Consider the following 9,733-nt stretch of genomic DNA (forward strand, 5'->3'; position numbering starts at 1 on the left):
AGCTGAGAGAAATAGCAGACATACACAAGAACACAGAAGTGAAAAATGACAATACACACCCCGGACTAATTGATATATATAGAACATTTGCTTTTAACTGCACCTGTAATATTAAAAAACTAAACATTTACTTGCTAAGCTGTAAAGGAAGTCTCAATACATGTCAAAACAGTCATATAATTCTTGGTACTTTTTCTAGATCTATAATAAAAGATAACTTGGAAATTCCCAATTATTTGGAAAGTACACTGCATAACACTGATTAACTCATGGGTAAAAGAAATCACTACAGAAATTAGAACTTTAGTGTGGATATGACACATCAAACCTCGTGAAATTGTAAATTGTTTAGAGAGAAATATCAAACATAAACACATATCTGTATATATGAAGATCTGAAAGTACCTGATGAATTCTGAGGCTTTTATAATAATTCATGATTGAACATTCACCTCATGAAGCTGGATTTTTGAAAAGTCTATCAAATTAACAGAAATTAGAAAAGAGGAATAAGCAAAAACAAGAGCAGATATTAGTTAAATGGAAAACACAAACACAGCAGAGAGCATGGATCCAGGCCAAACTTTGTTGTTTGAAACTATTAACAAAATTGATAATCCCCTAGCAAGACTGATCACATATAGAAGAAAACATAAATTACTAATAACAAGGAAAATATCATGACTTAGACACCCTAGTGTGATAGGGCAATAAACAAACAAATAATCAGATAACAGACATAAACTGAACACCAAGATAACAAACTGAACACCAAGAAAATAAATGAATTTCACAGGCACAGTTTACAGTGAAAGAAACCAGACACAGCTTTAATACTGTATGATTCATTTATATCAAGTATGAAAGCAGTCAAAACTAACTTACGCTGTCAAAAGTGAATGAATGAAACGAATGAATAGTCTTTACCCTTCATAACAGTGGAAGGCATCTTTTGTTGGTGTTGTGGGGGAGAGGGTTCCCGGGCACTTGGTATTTTTTGCGCTTTGATCAGAATGCTGGATACATGAATATGCTCACTGTACAAAAGTTAATAGAAATACACATGAGTTTTGCACCTCTTTGGTACACATATTAACATACGTACAGATAGTATGGATGTCCAAATTGAGATGAATCATTATCTCTTTGGTCATTGGTGGCAGTATCACCTTGTCCATGGTAACTGAATTGTAGCTTTCCTCTGACATCAAAAATAAATCTGTGAGATCACATTAATGTTGCAAACTTTGATTGGTTTTGTATTTTTATTTTGCTAACAATTCTAAGCTTGTAAATATATTAATTTAAGATTTTAATTTAAAATAAGAGGAGCCTGGTGGGCTATAGTCCATGTGGTCACTAAGAGTTGGACACAACTGAGTGATAACACACACACACATACTTTATTAAAAACAAAATTTTCTTTAAACTTTTCAGTGGGGCATCATATTTTAAAATGCACTCATATGACCTGCTCAGTTTAATCTGGCTAATTTTCATGGCACTATCTCATATTTGGAACTAAATACCATATTTCAGTATATTAAGAAAACTAATGTAGAACAATCTTTCAGTTGTGTGAATGGTGAATGTCAAAACACCTAATAAATTCATCATTAGGTTACAGAAAATAATTACATAGCAAAGTTTTTCTTATACTATTATAATTCAGGAGGAATTTATAACTATAAAAAAATAAAGGCCCAAATTTATTGACAAACAAATTTAACCTAATAGCACAATTACCACATGACCCAAATTTATGTGATTATTATGTACACAATATATGTTTATTAAATCTAGCTAAATAAGCAATCATATTACATAAAATTATCATTTTTAAAATAGAAATTATGTTTGAGAGCAGTCAAGATCCTACAAGGCTTTGAAGATTTAATCTTGGAAAAATCTCCATGCTTTCCTCTATGTTTGTGTGTGTGAGTTTTCACTGTCAACAGTAAGCTAAAAATTCACAGACGTGAACGTGAATGATGTACAACAATTAATAGTTAAAGAGCACCTAGTGGATGAATTTGTGTGTGTTGAAACTAGAAGGCCCCATAGGACCATATTTCATTAAGCCAAAGTAGATTTATTCTGTGAGAATCAAATGTTCAAGGATAGTCTTAAATTTTGCCATTCTACAATTAACATCTAATTTGTAGAAGCTTAATAAAAGTGCACACTTCAGCAGAATACATCAATAAAGCAAATTTGTGTTAACAATTAACTTTTAGTCCATAAACCTTTTTGATAATCAGTTATCTGTCAGAGATATAGAGTCGATTAGGTCATAGAGTCTTCTCTCGAGGGGGTTACTTCTAATAGGGAGACACACATTCACTAGCAATTTTTATTGATGAGATGAAACTAACATTTATTTTCTCTATTCTTAAATACTTAAACACAAGTCCTCAATTGGTCAATTTAAGATTACCTGGGAAATATAATTCATGCTTTTCCAGTGTGCCTATGTTGGTCTTTTTGGCAACTTCACTAAGCAACAACATGAAGAACTCAGAATATATTACAAATTATTACCATTTTGAGGGTCACCATTTATCATGTGAATGATATGTAGGAATGATAGTTATTAAAATAACTTTGATTTGTCTTCATGATTTATTGAACAGCAAATATCTTTTGTCTGATTACTGAATAGTTTTCTCAAGATATATCTATCATGGCTGTCTGAAATAACATATCAATCATGTATATTGATCTTAAGAGTTAGATAAGTTAATCCTCAACAAGAAAAGCGAAGGAATAATTAACAACTCCTGGAGAGCATAGCTGAGTCTCAGGAAGCTAGTGCTACATGTAGTGTGAAAAATACATTCAAATATTATGTTTGTTTTTGGAAAACACAAAATTATTCATTTTTATCACACTCACTGCACACAAATACTTCCACGAAGTTGTCATGCCTGGTAGATACAGAACAAAGATCAAATATCGTCTGTTTTCTGTGCTTAGTTGCTCAGTCATACGGCGTAAAAAAATTATAGGGTTCTAAAAAAATTTTTTTTAAGTACATTGGGACAAAGAAAGAAAGAAAAGTGTGTGTGATATTAGTATTGTGGAATTCAAGCCAGTAATACCTGTTTCCACCTCCAAGGGAGGAGTCCCACCGCATGGAGGACAGCTAAGAACATAACAATGCCTGCCACCAGGAACCAGGGTGTCAAGCCACTGGATGGTTTGGGATAGCTAAGGAAGGCAAGACTTACACAGTGGATGAAACAATGCTTTAGTCACACGGAGAGGAGACCGAGCAGGATTGCCTTCAGCGGTCAATGGTAGTCCCCCGGGGCCAGTGGGTCTCCCCCGGCAGGCTTTTGGGTGATGTTCTGCCCTCACCTACACAGCAGGCAGAGGACCTGGTTTCTGCCATGCAGGGAACTAGTGTGTTAATGAGACTGGCCGGATACCAAAAGAAGCACAGGCTGAGGATAAATATGAGAACATGGATCTGGAACAGAGAAAGCTATTTCTACACCAGGAAATAAGCCCAGTTCAGACTACAGGGCCCTTTATTTCTAGGTAAGGAAGTGTTCCAGGCTCCACGACCGCTCTTATGCAGGCACCCAGAGAGTCAAAAGATTACAGGGAGGAAACTGTCTTTCCCAGTAAAGACAGACTGGTACTTTCCAAAGTAATAAATAAAATAAAATACAATTTTCTCAGGGCTGAGTTAAGTCATGCTATACCAATTGGCTGAGGACAAACTGCTTTAAAGAGGGCTTGGAATTCCAAAGATTTATTTTCTTAGATTCTGCATATGCTATTATGTTGAATTATTTCTTGTATGTTTCTAACTTTTTTATCCCCTAATATATTTCCCTAATTATGTCCTAGTACAGTTCAGAGTATATGCCTTAAAGTACTCCAAAAATTTTACTCTTTTAAAAAAAATCACCATTTAGCCCCATTAAACATTACCTCCAAAATGAAGATATTAAAATGATGAGAATTTTCTTCCTTTCTTTTAACATCAAAGAGAATGCAAACAAAATTACTACATGTAAGTGTTTTGTAGCCTAGTGTGAACATACTCTCCTTTCTTGCAAAGAAGAAAAATCTCCCAAATCTAGATATGAGTACATTGTGGTGATATTTACATTCAAATGGAGATAGGATCTTAAAGGGTTTAGCTAGAGCTATTTGCTCATCAGGACAATAGGCCCATCAGGACTCATCCTTTAAAGTATTCCATTTCTTTAGAATAGAATCTAATTGTTTCTTGAATGATCCTTGTGTTTTGCCTCAGCAATTGTGCCTGATAGACCATTCCATATGTTTATAATGTTCTAAGTAGGACGAAAAAATCTTGCAAACATCTGTTATGGGTTGGTTAAAAAAAACAAAAACACAAAACTCTCATCTATTTCCCTTGCAGTTGTTACATTTCTGGAAACGGGCATCATTCAATTTATACCACATATTAATAAAATAGTATGTGGTTTGATCAATGCATTGTTGGTAGTTTTATTTGAGTACTTTTCATGATATTAAATCCTAAGCTATTAGGAATTAGCATGATCTTGATTTTTCCTCTACTATAAAAATAAAAGAAAAAAATAACTATTCTTCATCAATACAAAGGAAGAATTGAAAAAACATAAAGCTGTTATTTGATGGATTAATCAGTCTTTGTTTGTTACAGGTTGTGCAATCCTGGGGGTGAAGAAAATAGAGCCATAACAAAGTAAGGCAAGTAAAATGCTTATAAAATGGGAGAACTCAAATTACCCCTCATTTCTTTCTTTCTATGCTTTTATTAATAGTAATAATGCATTCATCTTGGCCTTAAACTCCTGATTTTTATTATTATTTGTTTTGAATGTCTTAATATTATTTATATTTCCTTGTGTTATTAGTATATTTTCATAAGCCACTTCAAACTTTTACAGAAAGAGCCAAAGTATAAACAAGAAGAATATTAATAAGGAAAATGTTATAAACATTTATAACATTTTTAGGACATTTGTTTACATAAACTCATATGACTCTTAACAACAACCTATAGAAATGAATATATTATCTTGCTTTTCACATCACACTGAAAAGCAGAATGAAATTCAGAAGAATGAAACAGCTTATCCCTAATGGCAACATTGGGTAGAATCTAAATCTTTGGGTTACAACAGTGGTGCCCAATCTTTTTGGCAGCCATTTCGTGGAAGACAATTTTTCCATAAACTGAGGAGGGGGGTGTCTGGGGATGATTCATTTCATTTATTGTGTACTTTCTTTCTATTATTATTATATCACCTCCACCTCAGATTATCAGGCAATAGATCCCAGAGGTTGGGTCCCCTGGGTTACAGGATTATTTCTGTGCATTGATCTTCCACATAAAAGTTGTCCAATTTTATATATTTTTATTTAGTTAATATTGACATAACTAGATTCAAATCTATGGTATAGTAGGCTTATCCAATTTTTAAATACATTTTAGTGTATATGTATCCATCAAGGATATAGAACTTATAAGAACTCTGAGGAAATATGTAACACCAAATAAAGAAGGCATTGAGAGAGAAAGGGAAGGGATTTTGAAGCTCAGCCCATATCTTATCTAATTGGCATACTTCATTGGCTAAGAACATCAGGGACCTACAAATGACAACTGACCAGAACACTCCAGGAAATATTCTTGCATTTTAGTGAGGAAAGTAAACACCAATTCTAGATTTCACTGATTCTCATAGTAGGAGATGCGTAAACCTAGGTTTGACTTAGCAGTTTAGGCCTTAGGTTCTCTAAATCTATGAACAATTTTCATGATCCTATCATGCAGGACCTACCACGCTTTGCAGGAACAAATAATGGTGGGTTAGTGAGTGCACTTCTTGAAAGTCAGACATGAAGATCTTACTCTCTGAGCAAACACAGATACCATGTGATGCAAGAAGTCAAGAGAGACAAGAGAGAAAAATGGGAAGAGAAAAAAAATGATAGAGAAAAATAGGAACCCAGGGATTATAGTGAGTCAATGCTCTTTCCATATCGGAGAACTTATATTAAATCTTACATTCAACAGACTCTTGTATTCTACATCATTCTGCTTGTCAAAAATAATCTGTAGTACCTAAAAATCACAAAAACCAGTAATTTGCTTTGATGAAAACTAGCAGGATTTATACACATAGTCTCTCAGAGATTTGGTGATGGCAATAAAAGGATTAATTGTCCCTCAACTACTTCAAAATGTACAATACTATATTTTGGGAGGGGAGAGTTATGTTACTAGATCAAGTTGAAACACAACACAAAACACACTATCCCTATGGCCTCAGTTGGAAACAGAGCTCTGGCACTTCCTAGCTGTGTGACTTTAAACAATTCAATCTTCCATTTTACAGAAGCACTGAGGGCATTTAAATTCAGAAATATGCTTGATGACCACACAATTTTCCAGAATCTAAATGCAAGGTCCTTTTATCAAAGGAGGCAGAATTTTCTCTCATTCACTCATCACAAAGATTTCAGTACTTAATTGTCAACACTAGTGGTAAAAATGCCAAATTAAATAAATATAGTCATAAACAGGGCTTCCCTTGTAGCTCAGTCAGTAAAGAATCTGCCTGCAGTGCAGGAGACCTGGGGTTCAATCCCTGGGTTGGGAAGATCCCCTGGAGAAGGAAATGGCAACCCACTCCAGTACCCTTGCCTGGAAAATCTCATGGACAGAGGAGCCTGGTGGGCTGAAGTCCATGGGGTCTCAAAGAGTTGGGCATGACTGAGGGACTAACACTAACTAACACTAAGTAATAAACAAAGCAAAAAAAAAAATAAAATAAAATAAAATAAAATAGATGCCCAACAAGGACCTACTGTATAGCACAGGTAACTCTGCTCAATATTCTGCAATAATCCAAATGGGAAAATACTTTGGAAAAAAATAAAAAAAAATAAAATAAATTTAAAACAGAAAAAAAAAGAATATTTTTGTTTTTTCACTTTAAGAAGCACACACAGAGAAACAATAGTCTACATGCACATACAGAGAAATTTGTTGAATTCATGGAGTATAAGAGCTTCGCCAAGGACAGTGGCAAAATATTGGACCATGATATTCTTCAATAATGAGGCAGGGGACAGTAAATCTGGGGAAGATAGGAAAAGTGATGTTACAAAATACCCCTAGAAGTTTACACATACAAAAAATGTTTCCTTATGCTTGATCTTGTGTTGTTGATTGAGTAACTTTTTAAATTTTTTTCAGTGTAAACCTCACAGTCATCATCAAATGGCCTGCGGAGTGAAAACAGTCTTAAAATACATTTTCAATGTTTTCATAATTATGCCTAAATTCTTCTTGGAAGGAACAAGAACTGTAACCAAGGATTTCTTCTCATAATGAAGTGTTTTCCTTCTTACTGTTCTTTTCATCTCCTTTCCTTTTCATATTTCTGTTAGGAAACGGAAGACCGCCTTCACGCAACATCTCTGGTGTGGAATGCTAATGAGGCGATTTAGGGAGGTAACTGAGCTACAAGCATCACAGCTTCTGTGGGTTTGAAATTTTGGGTGTATGTGCATAATCTCCTCAGTGACATTCACCCTAAACTCTCAGTTCTCAAAGCAAATTTACTCTTTAAAATAAATATTATTATCTTTAAAATAAATATTATTATCACTACATAAAATAATAGAAGCTTGGTGATAAAGCATATCAAAGACATAGAAAAGTAAAGCAAAATAATCTGCTCATAGTCTTATATTCAAGAAATTCGTCATTCATTTGTGAGTCACACATTTGTTTCTCTAAGAAACATGAGTAGTTTATCCTGTGCCAAGTCCTGTGCAAGAATGGACAACCCAATCCGCCAGGCCCCCACGGTGTAGATGTCATTGCAATATGATATATAAATATACTAGTAAAATGCATCTTTTGAGCACCTAAGGACATCCTATATTTGAGAATGTGGCAGAGTACCAACACACTCTAGTGGACTGCATGCGTGAATGCTGTCACTTCAGTTGTGTCTGACTCTTTGTGACTCTAAGGACTGTAACACACCAGGCTCCTCTGTCCATGGGATTCTCCAGGCAAGAACACTGGAGTGGGTTGCGATGCCCTCCTCCAGAGGATCTTCTTGACTCAGGAATCAAACCTGTGTCTCCTGCCTCTCCTGCACTGCAGGTGGATTCTTTACTCCTGAGCCACAGGGGAAGCTATGGTGGATGCATTTGCTCTCAGTTCCTTTTCTGAGTTGCTCATTTTGAAAAACTTCCTGAGCTTTATTATGTGTCTGATGCATGCATGATTTCAGTTACTTTGTATTTTCAAACCTTTTCTTGATAAATGGAACTAGCTCTCAAATTTTATTTTGAAACCCATTCCCCTGACATTAAGCATCAAGTTTTAATAACTGGTAACAAATTAGGTGAATCGAGAATGTTTGTGGCATTTAGGTTATTAAGACTTCGGAAGTAAAGTAAGTCATCTATTTGGAACTAAAACATTAGCTCAACCACAACTGCAGGAGACAAATTGAGATCTTGTGAGATAATACTTTCACAAGATAGAAAACTCATTTAAGTTAGTTACACAGGTTTCTGTGGTTTTCTGTTCAGTAGCAAAGTGGGCTCCTCAACAGAAATATTATTAACATAACTAGAATTGGCAGTAGTTAATGTGAGTCCAAACTTAGGTTCAAGTTCTGGCTGTGTGACCTTAAATAACTTCCATAACCTCCATTTCTTCTGTGAAAACTGCGGTCAGTAATACTTTTCGTAAGCAGATGTACAAATGAATACCCGGTGCTCAGGGAGCATGACACTTCAATTGCTCTGCGTCTTCTATCACCCTACCTTTCTTTTCAAGCTGCAACACTAATGCCATAGGATTCCCTGAAAATATCATGTATCACATTTTCCAATCACTGGTATTATGTGACAAAGCCACAGATATGCCCTCAACTCTCAATAAGAACAACCACCACCACCAGAGTAACACAATTTGGACTGTTTTGAAAACTGTTTTCACTATGCATTTTCCAGGCACAGCCTTTTGTAAGAGGAAGTCACCAAGGTTTTTAAAATCTATGTGGAGTTGGAGTATGTTGGTCCAGAAATAAAGTCAAATTCTTAAAAAAAAAAAAAGTTTTATTTCTTTCTATTTTTGTTGTTGCTCCATGATAATGCTTCATTCTTAGTCTTTGGGAACATAAATTAAGCAATCAGGAAAATCTTGAGAAGAAAACTATTAGGTAAGTGAGAGTTGAGAGGGAGAATGCAAATCAAATGAAAACTTAAGCCACCTTCTGGATCTTTCAAAATAAACACTGACCCTAGACAGGTTGAATGAGTGAGACCATTAGAGTTACATATGCTCTATGTGGAGTTTTAAATATTTACTCTTAAATCTAGTTACTTGGCAGCCTGGGAGACAAGCTGCATGTTTTCATGTTATTTTCCTGTTTGAGAACAAGGTGCTAAGTTTAGTGACCTCAGTTATTTAAGGCAGTTTTTAGTCTTAAACTTAATACAACAGTTAGGACTAATATTAATCAAATGACTAATACTTACAGATCTTTTATAATTACTAGACAATGCTATAAATGCTTTGCATGTATTATCTCATTAAACATTCCAAAATGCTACTCATTTGACATGATCTGTATTTCCATTATTCAGAAGTAGAAATGAAGGCATGGCTTGTTAAGGAACTTGTCCAGGAACCCCTGCTAGTCAACAGTAGAAATACATTTCACGTCTACGG

The sequence above is a fragment of the Ovis aries genome, chromosome 23 (genome assembly GCF_016772045.2).
Source record: "Ovis aries strain OAR_USU_Benz2616 breed Rambouillet chromosome 23, ARS-UI_Ramb_v3.0, whole genome shotgun sequence".
In the NCBI taxonomy this organism is placed as follows: Eukaryota; Metazoa; Chordata; class Mammalia; order Artiodactyla; family Bovidae; genus Ovis; species Ovis aries.